We start from the raw sequence: 12884 nt of genomic DNA on the forward strand, positions 1-12884 counted from the left end.
AACTCAAGTAAATTCATTGATAAGTTGAAAAAATTAAATGTAAAATGTAATAGAAAAGAATGTTATGGCAGTATAAAATTACCTACAGCACCTGGTATTCCCAGGTGGTTTCCCATCCAAGTACTAACCAGGCCCAACACTGCATAGCTTCCAAGATCAGACGAGATTGGGCATGTCCAGTGTGGTTTGACTGTAGGTGCTCAAAAACATTAACTTTAGACCTCTTTTACTTCTTAACTCAAGAAAATTCATTGATAAGTTGAAAAAATGTAATGTAAAATGTAATAGAAAAGAATGTAATGGCTATATAAAATTACCTACAGCACCTGGTATTCCCAGGTGGTCTCCCCTCCAAGTACTAACCAGGCCCAACACTGCATAGCTTCCAAGATCAGACGAGATTGGGCATGTCCAGTGTGGTTTGGCTGTAGGTGCTCAAAAGCATTTACTTTAGACCTCTATTACTTCTTAACTCAAGTAAATTCATTGATAAGTTGAAAAAATTAAATGTAAAATGTAGTAGAAAAGACTGTTATGGCAGTATAAAATTACCTACAGCACCTGGGATTCCTAGGTGGTCTCCAATCCAAGTACTAACCTGGCCCACCACTGCATAGCTTCCAAGATCAGACGAGATTGGGCATGTCCAGTGTGGTTTGGATGTAGGTGCTGAAAAACATTAACTTTAGACCTCTTTTACTTCTTAACTCAAGTAAATTCAATGATAAGTTGAAAAATGAAATGTAAAATGTAATGGAAAAGAATGTTATGGCAGTATAAAATTACCTACAGCACCTGGTATTCCCAGGTGGTCTCCCATTCAAGTACTAACCAGGCCCAACACTGCATAGCTTCCAATATCAGACGATATTGGGCATGTCCAGTGTGGTTTGGCTGTAGGTGCTCAAAAACAATAATTTTAGACCTCTATTACTTCTTAACTCAAGTAAATTCATTGATAAGTTGAAAAAATTAAATGTAAAATGTAATAGAAAAGAATGTTATGGCAGTATAAAATTACCTACAGCACCTGGTATTCCCAGGTGGTCTCCCATCCAAGTACTAACCAGGCCCAACACTGCATAGCTTCCAAGTTCAGACAAGATTGGGCATGTCCTGTGTGGTTTGGCTGTAGGTTCTCAAAAACATTAACTTTAGACCTCTATTACTTCTTAACTCAAGTAAATTCATTGATAAGTTGAAAAAATTAAATGTAAAATGTAATAGAAAAGAATGTTATGGCAGTATAAAATTACCTACAGCACCTGGTATTCCCAGGTGGTCTCCCATCCAAGTACTAACCAGGCCCAACACTGCATAGCTTCCAAGTTCAGTCGAGATTGGGCATGTCCAGTGTGGTTTGGCTGTAGGTGCTCAAAAACATTAACTTTAGACCTCTTTTACTTCTTAACTCAAGTAAATTCAATGATTAGTTGAAAAATGAAATGTAAAATGTAATAGAAAAGAATGTTATGGCAGTATATAAGTACCTACAGCACCTGGCATTCCCAGGTGGTCTCCCGTCCAAGTACTAACCAGGCCCAACACTGCATAGCTTCCAAGATCAAACGAGATTGGGCATGTCCAGTGTGGTTTGGCTGTAGGTGCTCAAAAGCATTAACTTTAGACCTCTATTACTTCTTAACTCAAGGAAATTCATTGATAAGTTGAAAAAATTAATTGTAAAATGTAATAGAAAAGACTGTTATGGCAGTATAAAATTACATACAGCACCTGGGATTCCTAGGTGGGCTCCCATCCAAGTACTAACCAGGCCCAACACTGCATAGCTTCCAAGATCAGACGATATTGGGCATGTCCAGTGTGCTTTGGCTGTAGGTGCCCCAAACCAATAATTTTAGACCTCTATTACTTCTTAACTCAAGTAAATTCATTGATAAGTTGAAAAAATTAAATGTAAAATGTAATAGAAAAGAATGTTTTGGCAGTATAAAATTGCCTACAGCTCCTGGTATTCCCAGGTGGTCTCCCATCCAAGTACTAACCAGGCCCAACACTGCATAGCTTCCAAGATCAGACGAGATTGGGCATGTCCAGTGTGGTTTGGCTGTAGTTGCCCAAAACCATTAACTTTAGACCTCTATTACTTCTTAACTCAAGTAAATTCATTGATAAGTTGAAAAAATTAAATGTAAAATGTAATAGAAAAGAATGTTATGGCAGTATAAAATTACCTACAGCACCTGGTATTCCCAGGAGGTCTCCCATCCAAGTACTAATCAGGCCCAACACTGCATAGCTTCCAAGATCAATCAAGATTGGGCATGTCCAGTGTGGTTTGGCAGTAGGTGCTCAAAAACATTAACTTTAGACCTCTTTTACTTCTTAACTCAAGTAAATTCATTGATAAGTTGAAAAAATTAAATGTAAAATGTAATAGAAAAGAATGTTTTGGCTGTATAAAATTACCTACAGCAACTGGTATTCTCAGGTGGTCTCCCATCCAAGTACAAACCAGGCCCAACACAGCAAAGCTTACAAGATCAGACGAGATTGGGCATGTCCAGTGTGGTTTGGCTGTAGGTGCTCAAAAGCATTAAATTTAGACCTCTATTACTTCTTAACTCAAGTAAATTCATTGATAAGTTTAAAAAATTAAATGTAAAATGTAATAGAAAATAATGTTATGGCAATATAAAGTTACCTACAGCACCTGGTATTCCCAGGTGGTCTCCCGTCCAACTACTAACCAGTCCCAACACTGCATAGCTTCCAAGATCAGACGAGATTGGGCATGTCCAGTGTGGTTTGGCTGTAGGTGCTCAAAAGCATTAACTTTAGACCTCTATTACTTCTTAACTCAAGTAAATTCATTGATAAGTTGAAAAAATTAAATGTAAAATGTAGTAGAATAGACTGTTATGGCAGTATAAAATTACCTACAGCACCTGGGATTCCTAGGTGGTCTCCCATTCAAGTACTAACCAGGCCCAACACTGCATAGCTTCCAAGATCAGATGATATTGGGCATGTCCAGTGTGGTTTGGCTGTACGTGCTCAAAAACATTAATTTTAGACCTCTATTACTTCTTAACTCAAGTAAATTCATTGATAAGTTGAAAAAATTAAATGTAAAATGTAATAGAAAAGAATGTAATGGCTATATAAAATTACCTACAGCACCTGGTATTCCCAGGTGGTCTCCCCTCCAAGTACTAACCAGGCCCAACACTGCATAGCTTCCAAGATCAGACGATATTGGGCATGTCCAGTGTGGTTTGACTGTAGGTGCTCAAAAACATTAACTTTAGACCTCTTTTACTTCTTAACTCAAGTAAATTCATTGATAAGTTGAAAAAATGTAATGTAAAATGTAATAGAAAATAATGTTATGGCTATATAAAATTACCTACAGCACCTGGTATTCCCAGGTGGTCTCCTGTCCAAGTACTAACCAGGCCCAACACTGCATAGCTTCCAAGATCAGACGAGATTGGGCATGTCCAGTGTGGTTTGGCTGTAGGTGCTCAAAAGCATTAACTTTAGACCTCTATTACTTCTTAACTCAAGTAAATTCATTGATAAGTTGAAAAAATTAAATGTAAAATGTAGTAGAATAGACTGTTATGGCAGTATAAAATTACCTACAGCACCTGGGATTCCTAGGTGGTCTCCCATTCAAGTACTAACCAGGCCCAACACTGCATAGCTTCCAAGATCAGATGATATTGGGCATGTCCAGTGTGGTTTGGCTGTAGGTGCTCAAAAACATTAATTTTAGACCTCTATTACTTCTTAACTCAAGTAAATTCATTGATAAGTTGAAAAAATTAAATGTAAATTGTAATAGAAAAGAATGTAATGGCTATATAAAATTACCTACAGCACCTGGTATTCCCAGGTGGTCTCCCCTCCAAGTACTAACCAGGCCCAACACTGCATAGCTTCCAAGATCAGACGAGATTGGGCATGTCCAGTGTGGTTTGGCTGTAGGTGCTCAAAAACATTAACTTTAGACCTCTATTACTTCTTAACTCAAGTAAATTCATTGATAAGTTGAAAAAATTAAATGTAAAATGTAATAGAAAAGAATGTTATGGCAGTATAAAATTACCTACAGCACCTGGTATTCCCAGGTGGTCTCCAATCCAAGTACTAACCATGCCCAACACTGCATAGCTTCCAAGTTCAGTCGAGATTGGGCATGTCCAGTGTGGTTTGGCTGTAGGTGCTCAAAAACATTAACTTTAGACCTCTTTTACTTCTTAACTCAAGTAAATTCAATGATTAGTTGAAAAATGAAATGTAAAATGTAATAGAAAAGAATGTTATGGCAGTATAAAAGTACCTACAGCACCTGGCATTCCCAGGTGGTCTCCCGTCCAAGTACTAACCAGGCCCAACACTGCATAGCTTCCAAGATCAGATGATATTGGGCATGTCCAGTGTGGTTTGGCTGTAGGTGCCCAAAACCATTAACTTTAGACCTCTATTACTTCTTAACTCAAGTAAATTCATTGATAAGTTGAAAAAATTAAATGTAAAATGTAATAGAATAGACTGTTATGGCAGTATAAAGTTACCTACAGCACCTGGGATTCCTAGGTGGTCTCCCATCCAAGTACTAACCAGGCCCAACACTGCATAGTTTCCAAGATCAGACGAGATTGGGCATGTCCAGTGTGGTTTGGCTGTAGGTGCTCAAAAACATTAACTTTAGACCTCTTTTACTTCTTAACTCAAGTAAATTCAATGATAAGTTGAAAAATGCAATGTAAAATGTAATAGAAAAGAAAGTTTTGGCAGTATAAAATTACCTACAGCTCCTGGTATTCCCAGGTCGTCTCCCATCCAAGTACTAACCAGGCCCAACACTGCATAGCTTCCAAGATCAAATGATATTGGGCATGTCCAGTGTGGTTTGGCTGTAGGTGCCCAAAACCATTAACTTTAGACCTCTATTACTTCTTAACTCAAGTAAATTCATTGATAAGTTGAAAAAATTAAATGTAAAATGTAATAGAAAAGAATGTTATGGCAGTATAAAATTACCTACAGCACCTGGTATTCCCAGGTGGTCTCCCATCTAAGTACTAACCAGGCCCAACACTGCATAGCTTCCAAGATCAGACGAGATTGGGCATGTCCAGTGTGGTTTGGCTGTAGGTGCCCAAAACCATTAACTTAAGACCTCTATTACTTCTTAACTCAAGTAAATTCATTGATAAGTTGAAAAAATTAAATGTAAAATGTAATAGAAAAGACTGTTATGGCAGTATAAAATTACCTACAGCACCTGGTATTCCCAGGTGGTTTCCCATCCAAGTACTAACCAGGCCCAACACTGCATAGCTTCCAAGATCAGACGAGATTGGGCATGTCCAGTGTGGTTTGACTGTAGGTGCTCAAAAACATTAACTTTAGACCTCTTTTACTTCTTACCTCAAGAAAATTCATTGATAAGTTGAAAAAATGTAATGTAAAATGTAATAGAAAAGAATGTAATGGCTATATAAAATTACCTACAGCACCTGGTATTCCCAGGTGGTCTCCCCTCCAAGTACTAACCAGGCCCAACACTGCATAGCTTCCAAGATCAGACAAGATTGGGCATGTCCAGTGTGGTTTGGCTGTAGGTGCTCAAAAGCATTAACTTTAGACCTCTATTACTTCTTAACTCAAGTAAATTCATTGATAAGTTGAAAAAATTAAATGTAAAATGTAGTAGAAAAGACTGTTATGGCAGTATAAAATTACCTACAGCACCTGGGATTCCTAGGTGGTCTCCAATCCAAGTACTAACCTGGCCCACCACTGCATAGCTTCCAAGATCAGACGAGATTGGGCATGTCCAGTGTGGTTTGGCTGTAGGTGCTCAAAAACATTAACTTTAGACCTCTTTTACTTCTTAACTCAAGTAAATTCAATGATAAGTTGAAAAATGAAATGTAAAATGTAATGGAAAAGAATGTTATGGCAGTATAAAATTACCTACAGCACCTGGTATTCCCAGGTGGTCTCCCATTCAAGTACTAACCAGGCCCAACACTGCATAGCTTCCAAGATCAGACGAGATTGGGCATGTCCAGTGTGGTTTGGCTGTAGGTGCCCAAAATGTTTAACTTAAGACCTCTATTACTTCTTAACTCAAGTAAATTCATTGATAAGTTGAAAAAATTAAATGTAAAATGTAATAGAAAAGAATGTTATGGCAGTATAAAATTACCTACAGCACCTGGTATTCCCAGGTGGTCTCCCATCCAAGTACTAACCAGGCCCAACACTGCATAGCTTCCAAGTTCAGACGAGATTGGGCATGTCCTGTGTGGTTTGGCTGTAGGTGCTCAAAAACATTAACTTTAGACCTCTATTACTTCTTAACTCAAGTAAATTCATTGATAAGTTGAAAAAATTAAATGTAAAATGTAATAGAAAAGAATGTTATGGCAGTATAAAATTACCTACAGCACCTGGTTTTCCCAGGTGGTCTCCCATCCAAGTACTAACCAGGCCCAACACTGCATAGCTTCCAAGTTCAGTCGAGATTGGGCATGTCCAGTGTGGTTTGGCTGTAGGTGCTCAAAAACATTAACTTTAGACCTCTTTTACTTCTTAACTCAAGTAAATTCAATGATTAGTTGAAAAATGAAATGTAAAATGTAATAGAAAAGAATGTTATGGCAGTATAAAAGTACCTACAGCACCTGGCATTCCCAGGTGGTTTCCCGTCCAAGTACTAACCAGGCCCAACACTGCATAGCTTCCAAGATCAAACGAGATTGGGCATGTCCAGTGTGGTTTGGCTGTAGGTGCTCAAAAGCATTAACTTTAGACCTCTATTACTTCTTAACTCAAGTAAATTCATTGATAAGTTGAAAAAATTAATTGTAAAATGTAATAGAAAAGACTGTTATGGCAGTATAAAATTACCTACAGCACCTGGGATTCCTAGGTGGTCTCCCATCCAAGTACTAACCAGGCCCAACACTGCATAGCTTCCAAGATCAGACGATATTGGGCATGTCCAGTGTGCTTTGGCTGTAGGTGCCCCAAACCAATAATTTTAGACCTCTATTACTTCTTAACTCAAGTAAATTCATTGATAAGTTGAAAAAATTAAATGTAAAATGTAATAGAAAAGAATGTTTTGGCAGTATAAAATTGCCTACAGCTCCTGGTATTCCCAGGTGGTTTCCCATCCAAGTACTAACCAGGCCCAACACTGCATAGCTTCCAAGATCAGACGAGATTGGGCATGTCCAGTGTGGTTTGGCTGTAGTTGCCCAAAACCATTAACTTTAGACCTCTATTACTTCTTAACTCAAGTAAATTCATTGATAATTTGAAAAAATTAAATGTAAAATGTAATAGAAAAGAATGTTATGGCAGTATAAAATTACTTACAGCACCTGGTATTCCCAGGAGGTCTCCCATCCAAGTACTAATCAGGCCCAACACTGCATAGCTTCCAAGGTCAATCAAGATTGGGCATGTCCAGTGTGGTTTGGCAGTAGGTGCTCAAAAACATTAACTTTAGACCTCTTTTACTTCTTAACTCAAGTAAATTCATTGATAAGTTGAAAAAATTAAATGTAAAATGTAATAGAAAAGAATGTTTTGGCTGTATAAAATTTCCTACAGCAACTGGTATTCTCAGGTGGTCTCCCATCCAAGTACAAACCAGGCCCAACACAGCAAAGCTTACAAGATCAGACGAGATTGGGCATGTCCAGTGTGGTTTGGCTGTAGGTGCTCAAAAGCATTAAATTTAGACCTCTATTACTTCTTAACTCAAGTAAATTCATTGATAAGTTGAAAAAATTAAATGTAAAATGTAATAGAAAAGAATGTTATGGCAGTATAAAATTACCTACAGCACCTGGTATTCCCAGGTGGTCTCCCATCCAAGTACTAACCAGGCCCAACACTGCATAGCTTCCAAGATCAAACAAGATTGGGCATGTCCAGTGTGGTTTGGCAGTAGGTGCTCAAAAACATTAACTTTAGACCTCTTTTACTTCTTAACTCAAGTAAATTCATTGATAAGTTGAAAAAATTAAATGTAAAATGTAATAGAAAAGAATGTTTTGGCTGTATAAAATTTCCTACAGCAACTGGTATTCTCAGGTGGTCTCCCATCCAAGTACAAACCAGGCCCAACACAGCAAAGCTTACAAGATCAGACGAGATTGGGCATGTCCAGTGTGGTTTGGCAGTAGGTGCTCAAAAGCATTAAATTTAGACCTCTATTACTTCTTAACTCAAGTAAATTCATTGATAAGTTGAAAAAATTAAATGTAAAATGTAATAGAAAAGAATGTTATGGCAGTATAAAATTACCTACAGCACCTGGTATTCCCAGGTGGTTTCCCATCCAAGTACTAACCAGGCCCAACACTGCATAGCTTCCAAGATCAGACGAGATTGGGCATGTCCAGTGTGGTTTGACTGTAGGTGCTCAAAAACATTAACTTTAGACCTCTTTTACTTCTTAACTCAAGAAAATTCATTGATAAGTTGAAAAAATGTAATGTAAAATGTAATAGAAAAGAATGTAATGGCTATATAAAATTACCTACAGCACCTGGTATTCCCAGGTGGTCTCCCCTCCAAGTATTAACCAGGCCCAACACTGCATAGCTTCCAAGATCAGACGAGATTGGGCATGTCCAGTGTGGTTTGGCTGTAGGTGCTCAAAAGCATTAACTTTAGACCTCTATTACTTCTTAACTCAAGTAAATTCATTGATAAGTTGAAAAAATTAAATGTAAAATGTAGTAGAAAAGACTGTTATGGCAGTATAAAATTACCTACAGCACCTGGGATTCCTAGGTGGTCTCCAATCCAAGTACTAACCTGGCCCACCACTGCATAGCTTCCAAGATCAGACGAGATTGGGCATGTCCAGTGTGGTTTGGATGTAGGTGCTGAAAAACATTAACTTTAGACCTCTTTTACTTCTTAACTCAAGTAAATTCAATGATAAGTTGAAAAATGAAATGTAAAATGTAATGGAAAAGAATGTTATGGCAGTATAAAATTACCTACAGCACCTGGTATTCCCAGGTGGTCTCCCATCCAAGTACTAACCAGGCCCAACACTGCATAGCTTCCAAGTTCAGACAAGATTGGGCATGTCCTGTGTGGTTTGGCTGTAGGTGCTCAAAAACATTAACTTTAGACCTCTATTACTTCTTAACTCAAGTAAATTCATTGATAAGTTGAAAAAATTAAATGTAAAATGTAATAGAAAAGAATGTTATGGCAGTATAAAATTACCTACAGCACCTGGTATTCCCAGGTGGTCTCCCATCCAAGTACTAACCAGGCCCAACACTGCATAGCTTCCAAGTTCAGTCGAGATTGGGCATGTCCAGTGTGGTTTGGCTGTAGGTGCTCAAAAACATTAACTTTAGACCTCTTTTACTTCTTAACTCAAGTAAATTCAATGATTAGTTGAAAAATGAAATGTAAAATGTAATAGAAAAGAATGTTATGGCAGTATAAAAGTACCTACAGCACCTGGCATTCCCAGGTGGTCTCCCGTCCAAGTACTAACCAGGCCCAACACTGCATAGCTTCCAAGATCAAACGAGATTGGGCATGTCCAGTGTGGTTTGGCTGTAGGTGCTCAAAAGCATTAACTTTAGACCTCTATTACTTCTTAACTCAAGTAAATTCATTGATAAGTTGAAAAAATTAATTGTAAAATGTAATAGAAAAGACTGTTATGGCAGTATAAAATTACATACAGCACCTGGGATTCCTAGGTGGGCTCCCATCCAAGTACTAACCAGGCCCAACACTGCATAGCTTCCAAGATCAGACGATATTGGGCATGTCCAGTGTGCTTTGGCTGTAGGTGCCCCAAACCAATAATTTTAGACCTCTATTACTTCTTAACTCAAGTAAATTCATTGATAAGTTGAAAAAATTAAATGTAAAATGTAATAGAAAAGAATGTTTTGGCAGTATAAAATTGCCTACAGCTCCTGGTATTCCCAGGTGGTCTCCCATCCAAGTACTAACCAGGCCCAACACTGCATAGCTTCCAAGATCAGACGAGATTGGGCATGTCCAGTGTGGTTTGGCTGTAGTTGCCCAAAACCATTAACTTTAGACCTCTATTACTTCTTAACTCAAGTAAATTCATTGATAAGTTGAAAAAATTAAATGTAAAATGTAATAGAAAAGAATGTTATGGCAGTATAAAATTACCTACAGCACCTGGTATTCCCAGGAGGTCTCCCATCCAAGTACTAATCAGGCCCAACACTGCATAGCTTCCAAGATCAATCAAGATTGGGCATGTCCAGTGTGGTTTGGCAGTAGGTGCTCAAAAACATTAACTTTAGACCTCTTTTACTTCTTAACTCAAGTAAATTCATTGATAAGTTGAAAAAATTAAATGTAAAATGTAATAGAAAAGAATGTTTTGGCTGTATAAAATTTCCTACAGCAACTGGTATTCTCAGGTGGTCTCCCATCCAAGTACAAACCAGGCCCAACACAGCAAAGCTTACAAGATCAGACGAGATTGGGCATGTCCAGTGTGGTTTGGCTGTAGGTGCTCAAAAGCATTAAATTTAGACCTCTATTACTTCTTAACTCAAGTAAATTCATTGATAAGTTGAAAAAATTAAATGTAAAATGTAATAGAAAATAATGTTATGGCTATATAAAATTACCTACAGCACCTGGTATTCCCAGGTGGTCTCCCGTCCAAGTACTAACCAGTCCCAACACTGCATAGCTTCGAAGATCAGACGAGATTGGGCATGTCCAGTGTGGTTTGGCTGTAGGTGCTCAAAAGCATTAACTTTAGACCTCTATTACTTCTTAACTCAAGTAAATTCATTGATAAGTTGAAAAAATTAAATGTAAAATGTAGTAGAATAGACTGTTATGGCAGTATAAAATTACCTACAGCACCTGGGATTCCTAGGTGGTCTCCCATTCAAGTACTAACCAGGCCCAACACTGCATAGCTTCCAAGATCAGATGATATTGGGCATGTCCAGTGTGGTTTGGCTGTACGTGCTCAAAAACATTAATTTTAGACCTCTATTACTTCTTAACTCAAGTAAATTCATTGATAAGTTGAAAAAATTAAATGTAAAATGTAATAGAAAAGAATGTAATGGCTATATAAAATTACCTACAGCACCTGGTATTCCCAGGTGGTCTCCCCTCCAAGTACTAACCAGGCCCAACACTGCATAGCTTCCAAGATCAGACGAGATTGGGCATGTCCAGTGTGGTTTGACTGTAGGTGCTCAAAAACATTAACTTTAGACCTCTTTTACTTCTTAACTCAAGTAAATTCATTGATAAGTTGAAAAAATGTAATGTAAAATGTAATAGAAAATAATGTTTTGGCTATATAAAATTACCTACAGCACCTGGTATTCCCAGGTGGTCTCCTGTCCAAGTACTAACCAGGCCCAACACTGCATAGCTTCCAAGATCAGACGAGATTGGGCATGTCCAGTGTGGTTTGGCTGTAGGTGCTCAAAAGCATTAACTTTAGACCTCTATTACTTCTTAACTCAAGTAAATTCATTGATAAGTTGAAAAAATTAAATGTAAAATGTAGTAGAATAGACTGTTATGGCAGTATAAAATTACCTACAGCACCTGGGATTCCTAGGTGGTCTCCCATTCAAATACTAACCAGGCCCAACACTGCATAGCTTCCAAGATCAGATGATATTGGGCATGTCCAGTGTGGTTTGGCTGTACGTGCTCAAAAACATTAATTTTAGACCTCTATTACTTCTTAACTCAAGTAAATTCATTGATAAGTTGAAAAAATTAAATGTAAAATGTAATAGAAAAGAATGTAATGGCTATATAAAATTACCTACAGCACCTGGTATTCCCAGGTGGTCTCCCCTCCAAGTACTAACCAGGCCCAACACTGCATAGCTTCCAAGATCAGACGAGATTGGGCATGTCCAGTGTGGTTTGGCTGTAGGTGCTCAAAAACATTAACTTTAGACCTCTATTACTTCTTAACTCAAGTAAATTCATTGATAAGTTGAAAAAATTAAATGTAAAATGTAATAGAAAAGAATGTTATGGCAGTATAAAATTACCTACAGCACCTGGTATTCCCAGGTGGTCTCCCATCAAAGTACTAACCAGGCCAACACTGCATAGCTTCCAAGTTGAGTCGAGATTGGGCATGTCCAGTGTGGTTTGGCTGTAGGTGCTCAAAAACATTAACTTTAGACCTCTTTTACTTCTTAACTCAAGTAAATTCAATGATTAGTTGAAAAATGAAATGTAAAATGTAATATAAAAGAATGTTATGGCAGTATAAAAGTACCTACAGCACCTGGCATTCCCAGGTGGTCTCCCGTCCAAGTACTAACCAGGCCCAACACTGTATAGCTTTCAAAATCAGATGATATTGGGCATGTCCAGTGTGGTTTGGCTGTAGGTGCCCAAAACCATTAACTTTAGACCTCTATTACTTCTTAACTCAAGTAAATTCATTGATAAGTTGAAAAAATTAAATGTAAAATGTAATAGAATAGACTGTTATGGCAGTATAAAGTTACCTACAGCACCTGGGATTCCTAGGTGGTCTCCCATCCAAGTACTAACCAGGCCCAACACTGCATAGTTTCCAAGATCAGACGAGATTGGGCATGTCCAGTGTGGTTTGGCTGTAGGTGCTCAAAAACATTAACTTTAGACCTCTTTTACTTCTTAACTCAAGTAAATTCAATGATAAGTTGAAAAATGCAATGTAAAATGTAATAGAAAAGAAAGTTTTGGCAGTATAAAATTACCTACAGCTCCTGGTATTCCCAGGTCGTCTCCCATCCAAGTACTAACCAGGCCCAACACTGCATAGCTTCCAAGATCAAATGATATTGGGCATGTCCAGTGTGGTTTGGCTGTAGGTGCCCAAA

General features: G+C 37.9%; 2 non-coding genes and 52 pseudogenes across 2 annotated transcripts; all 54 read right to left on the minus strand.

Annotated features, from left to right (window-relative positions):
• Positions 1-79: 79 nt before the first annotated feature.
• On the minus strand, positions 80-198 carry LOC148438933 (5S ribosomal RNA; annotated as a pseudogene).
• Positions 199-314: 116 nt separating this feature from the next.
• LOC148438934 (5S ribosomal RNA) lies at positions 315-433 on the minus strand (annotated as a pseudogene).
• A 116-nt stretch (positions 434-549) lies between these two features.
• On the minus strand, positions 550-668 carry LOC148438935 (5S ribosomal RNA; annotated as a pseudogene).
• Positions 669-783: 115 nt separating this feature from the next.
• LOC148438936 (5S ribosomal RNA) lies at positions 784-902 on the minus strand (annotated as a pseudogene).
• A 116-nt stretch (positions 903-1018) lies between these two features.
• Positions 1019-1137, minus strand: LOC148438937 (5S ribosomal RNA; annotated as a pseudogene).
• A 116-nt stretch (positions 1138-1253) lies between these two features.
• Positions 1254-1372, minus strand: LOC148438938 (5S ribosomal RNA; annotated as a pseudogene).
• A 115-nt stretch (positions 1373-1487) lies between these two features.
• On the minus strand, positions 1488-1606 carry LOC148438939 (5S ribosomal RNA; annotated as a pseudogene).
• Positions 1607-1722: 116 nt separating this feature from the next.
• On the minus strand, positions 1723-1841 carry LOC148438940 (5S ribosomal RNA; annotated as a pseudogene).
• Positions 1842-1957: 116 nt separating this feature from the next.
• LOC148438941 (5S ribosomal RNA) lies at positions 1958-2076 on the minus strand (annotated as a pseudogene).
• A 116-nt stretch (positions 2077-2192) lies between these two features.
• On the minus strand, positions 2193-2311 carry LOC148438942 (5S ribosomal RNA; annotated as a pseudogene).
• Positions 2312-2427: 116 nt separating this feature from the next.
• On the minus strand, positions 2428-2546 carry LOC148438943 (5S ribosomal RNA; annotated as a pseudogene).
• Positions 2547-2662: 116 nt separating this feature from the next.
• Positions 2663-2781, minus strand: LOC148438944 (5S ribosomal RNA; annotated as a pseudogene).
• A 116-nt stretch (positions 2782-2897) lies between these two features.
• LOC148438945 (5S ribosomal RNA) lies at positions 2898-3016 on the minus strand (annotated as a pseudogene).
• A 116-nt stretch (positions 3017-3132) lies between these two features.
• LOC148438946 (5S ribosomal RNA) lies at positions 3133-3251 on the minus strand (annotated as a pseudogene).
• A 116-nt stretch (positions 3252-3367) lies between these two features.
• Positions 3368-3486, minus strand: LOC148438947 (5S ribosomal RNA; annotated as a pseudogene).
• Positions 3487-3602: 116 nt separating this feature from the next.
• LOC148438948 (5S ribosomal RNA) lies at positions 3603-3721 on the minus strand (annotated as a pseudogene).
• Positions 3722-3837: 116 nt separating this feature from the next.
• LOC148438949 (5S ribosomal RNA) lies at positions 3838-3956 on the minus strand (annotated as a pseudogene).
• A 116-nt stretch (positions 3957-4072) lies between these two features.
• LOC148438950 (5S ribosomal RNA) lies at positions 4073-4191 on the minus strand (annotated as a pseudogene).
• A 115-nt stretch (positions 4192-4306) lies between these two features.
• On the minus strand, positions 4307-4425 carry LOC148438951 (5S ribosomal RNA; annotated as a pseudogene).
• Positions 4426-4541: 116 nt separating this feature from the next.
• On the minus strand, positions 4542-4660 carry LOC148438952 (5S ribosomal RNA; annotated as a pseudogene).
• Positions 4661-4775: 115 nt separating this feature from the next.
• On the minus strand, positions 4776-4894 carry LOC148438953 (5S ribosomal RNA; annotated as a pseudogene).
• A 116-nt stretch (positions 4895-5010) lies between these two features.
• Positions 5011-5129, minus strand: LOC148438954 (5S ribosomal RNA). Its single transcript, XR_015876318.1, has one exon. It is a non-coding gene; the product is annotated as a 5S ribosomal RNA (ribosomal RNA).
• A 116-nt stretch (positions 5130-5245) lies between these two features.
• On the minus strand, positions 5246-5364 carry LOC148438955 (5S ribosomal RNA; annotated as a pseudogene).
• Positions 5365-5480: 116 nt separating this feature from the next.
• Positions 5481-5599, minus strand: LOC148438956 (5S ribosomal RNA; annotated as a pseudogene).
• Positions 5600-5715: 116 nt separating this feature from the next.
• LOC148438957 (5S ribosomal RNA) lies at positions 5716-5834 on the minus strand (annotated as a pseudogene).
• Positions 5835-5949: 115 nt separating this feature from the next.
• Positions 5950-6068, minus strand: LOC148438958 (5S ribosomal RNA). The gene has a single exon (XR_015876376.1). It is a non-coding gene; the product is annotated as a 5S ribosomal RNA (ribosomal RNA).
• A 116-nt stretch (positions 6069-6184) lies between these two features.
• Positions 6185-6303, minus strand: LOC148438959 (5S ribosomal RNA; annotated as a pseudogene).
• Positions 6304-6419: 116 nt separating this feature from the next.
• On the minus strand, positions 6420-6538 carry LOC148438960 (5S ribosomal RNA; annotated as a pseudogene).
• A 115-nt stretch (positions 6539-6653) lies between these two features.
• LOC148438961 (5S ribosomal RNA) lies at positions 6654-6772 on the minus strand (annotated as a pseudogene).
• A 116-nt stretch (positions 6773-6888) lies between these two features.
• On the minus strand, positions 6889-7007 carry LOC148438962 (5S ribosomal RNA; annotated as a pseudogene).
• Positions 7008-7123: 116 nt separating this feature from the next.
• LOC148438963 (5S ribosomal RNA) lies at positions 7124-7242 on the minus strand (annotated as a pseudogene).
• A 116-nt stretch (positions 7243-7358) lies between these two features.
• On the minus strand, positions 7359-7477 carry LOC148438964 (5S ribosomal RNA; annotated as a pseudogene).
• Positions 7478-7593: 116 nt separating this feature from the next.
• On the minus strand, positions 7594-7712 carry LOC148438965 (5S ribosomal RNA; annotated as a pseudogene).
• Positions 7713-7828: 116 nt separating this feature from the next.
• Positions 7829-7947, minus strand: LOC148438966 (5S ribosomal RNA; annotated as a pseudogene).
• Positions 7948-8298: 351 nt separating this feature from the next.
• LOC148438967 (5S ribosomal RNA) lies at positions 8299-8417 on the minus strand (annotated as a pseudogene).
• Positions 8418-8533: 116 nt separating this feature from the next.
• On the minus strand, positions 8534-8652 carry LOC148438968 (5S ribosomal RNA; annotated as a pseudogene).
• A 116-nt stretch (positions 8653-8768) lies between these two features.
• Positions 8769-8887, minus strand: LOC148438969 (5S ribosomal RNA; annotated as a pseudogene).
• Positions 8888-9002: 115 nt separating this feature from the next.
• On the minus strand, positions 9003-9121 carry LOC148438970 (5S ribosomal RNA; annotated as a pseudogene).
• A 116-nt stretch (positions 9122-9237) lies between these two features.
• Positions 9238-9356, minus strand: LOC148438971 (5S ribosomal RNA; annotated as a pseudogene).
• A 115-nt stretch (positions 9357-9471) lies between these two features.
• Positions 9472-9590, minus strand: LOC148438972 (5S ribosomal RNA; annotated as a pseudogene).
• A 116-nt stretch (positions 9591-9706) lies between these two features.
• Positions 9707-9825, minus strand: LOC148438973 (5S ribosomal RNA; annotated as a pseudogene).
• Positions 9826-9941: 116 nt separating this feature from the next.
• On the minus strand, positions 9942-10060 carry LOC148438974 (5S ribosomal RNA; annotated as a pseudogene).
• Positions 10061-10176: 116 nt separating this feature from the next.
• LOC148438975 (5S ribosomal RNA) lies at positions 10177-10295 on the minus strand (annotated as a pseudogene).
• Positions 10296-10411: 116 nt separating this feature from the next.
• On the minus strand, positions 10412-10530 carry LOC148438976 (5S ribosomal RNA; annotated as a pseudogene).
• Positions 10531-10646: 116 nt separating this feature from the next.
• Positions 10647-10765, minus strand: LOC148438977 (5S ribosomal RNA; annotated as a pseudogene).
• A 116-nt stretch (positions 10766-10881) lies between these two features.
• On the minus strand, positions 10882-11000 carry LOC148438978 (5S ribosomal RNA; annotated as a pseudogene).
• A 116-nt stretch (positions 11001-11116) lies between these two features.
• Positions 11117-11235, minus strand: LOC148438979 (5S ribosomal RNA; annotated as a pseudogene).
• Positions 11236-11351: 116 nt separating this feature from the next.
• Positions 11352-11470, minus strand: LOC148438980 (5S ribosomal RNA; annotated as a pseudogene).
• A 116-nt stretch (positions 11471-11586) lies between these two features.
• On the minus strand, positions 11587-11705 carry LOC148438981 (5S ribosomal RNA; annotated as a pseudogene).
• A 116-nt stretch (positions 11706-11821) lies between these two features.
• LOC148438982 (5S ribosomal RNA) lies at positions 11822-11940 on the minus strand (annotated as a pseudogene).
• Positions 11941-12056: 116 nt separating this feature from the next.
• On the minus strand, positions 12057-12174 carry LOC148438983 (5S ribosomal RNA; annotated as a pseudogene).
• A 115-nt stretch (positions 12175-12289) lies between these two features.
• LOC148438984 (5S ribosomal RNA) lies at positions 12290-12408 on the minus strand (annotated as a pseudogene).
• A 116-nt stretch (positions 12409-12524) lies between these two features.
• LOC148438985 (5S ribosomal RNA) lies at positions 12525-12643 on the minus strand (annotated as a pseudogene).
• A 115-nt stretch (positions 12644-12758) lies between these two features.
• LOC148438986 (5S ribosomal RNA) lies at positions 12759-12877 on the minus strand (annotated as a pseudogene).
• Positions 12878-12884: the final 7 nt, after the last annotated feature.

Source organism: Taudactylus pleione, unplaced genomic scaffold (genome assembly GCF_031769625.1).
Source record: "Taudactylus pleione unplaced genomic scaffold, aTauple2 ptg001778l, whole genome shotgun sequence".
NCBI classification, from domain to species: domain Eukaryota; kingdom Metazoa; phylum Chordata; class Amphibia; order Anura; family Myobatrachidae; genus Taudactylus; species Taudactylus pleione.